Genomic DNA, 1,648 nt, shown 5'->3' with positions numbered 1-1,648 from the left:
CCAACAGGAATTTGTATTTGTGTGTTTTCTTCTAGAGATGTATCTGACCATGATTTCTACATGAGTTATGGTGTTGCGGTCCTTAATGGCATCATGGGCATGCTCACCGTCATCTGGAGCCTCACCTGACAGACGCACAGGCATGGGAGAACTGGGCCTAGAACCACACAAAGGCCTCTGAGATGTTCTCCACAATTCAGTTAAAATAAAAGTCAAGATATTTATGTTTGTAGGACTACTAGACACACATTTGAGTTGATTTTACCAACATTTCCTGAGAAAGGGGCTGTGCGTGTGTACAATTCAAACATCAGTTTCTGCACTACACTGCGACTGTTTTGTATCCAAACTGTTACACTGTCTACACAGGATGCATTTCAGCCATGTTTTTAAGTAACGTCTTATGCAAGTCAAGTCTGTTAGCAACAAAAAAAAAATGTCATGGTCCTGTGATTGGACAGAAATGGTCCATGCACAGCATTTACATGTTTTGTTCTGTGATGAGGGACAACTATCTACAGACATGCCTGGTTAAAGCCTTAATACTTTACTTTAACTGTGGAGGATATGTTTATGTTGAAAAACTAAATTAATACAGAAATAAATAATGGAAGCTTAGGATGATGTACATTTTCACCTCAAGGTGCAAAATGTCCTCCCAGAAGCACATGAGACTGAATCTACTGCTGTGAATGTCGAGCTGTTAATGATAATGAATTTGCTGTGTACTGCATGTTGGGAGATCTCTGTCATTAAAAGGTAACACAGGGAAATATTTGTGTTTTTTTATGTGGAAATAAAGTGTCATTAACTGTAACAATAAAGCAGTGAAAGAGCGATAAGAGCTTCTTCAGTCTTGCTGTTTGTGCAGAAAAGACAAATACGTTGAATCTGAACAATAGCAAGTAAGAACTCTATTTAAATGTCACTTTTCAAAACAACATACAAGGTACTTTACAAAAACTGTTGCTATAATGTTACTGTACTGTAAGCCTGTATATAACCAACTCGGCATACTTACCAAATACATATATGCTGTTCATTCTGTAAATACAGCCTCACATTTGCACTCTCCATTCTCTAACTGTCCACTTCTCTATATATTGTTAATATATTCACATATACTGTATAGTATTTGTATATTGTAAGATATAGCATACGCAATAGTACTTACTTTCTGCACTTACAAGTAAAAAAAACAACAACCATATTTTACACTTCTGGTTAGATGCTAAATGCAGTTCATTAGCTCTGTACCCGTACTCTGCATAATGACAATAAAGTTGAATCTAATCAGATCTAATAACAAGCTTGAGGAAAGTTGTTCCTTCAGTGTAGTCGGTAGCAGGAGAAAATCAAGGGGAAAAGGCAATATCAAAAAATCCAAAAGGATTCAAAGTTTAAATCAAGAAAGATTTGATCATGGATCCACCCATTAGGGGTGGGGGGAAAAACGATACAGGCATAGTATCGTGATATATGCCATGGCAATACTGTATCGCTACACGGACGCCAAGTATCGATATTTTATTATATAAATTGCAGATGGGAGTTTTTGGTACTAGAATAATAAAATCTATTGCTTTTTTAGTCCACTAGAAAACTTAACAGGACCATATAGATGACTGAAAAAGTGATATGAACAAAC

Source organism: Micropterus dolomieu, linkage group LG01 (assembly GCF_021292245.1).
Source record: "Micropterus dolomieu isolate WLL.071019.BEF.003 ecotype Adirondacks linkage group LG01, ASM2129224v1, whole genome shotgun sequence".
Lineage (NCBI taxonomy): Eukaryota > Metazoa > Chordata > Actinopteri > Centrarchiformes > Centrarchidae > Micropterus > Micropterus dolomieu.
This window is presented reverse-complemented; position numbering follows the sequence as displayed.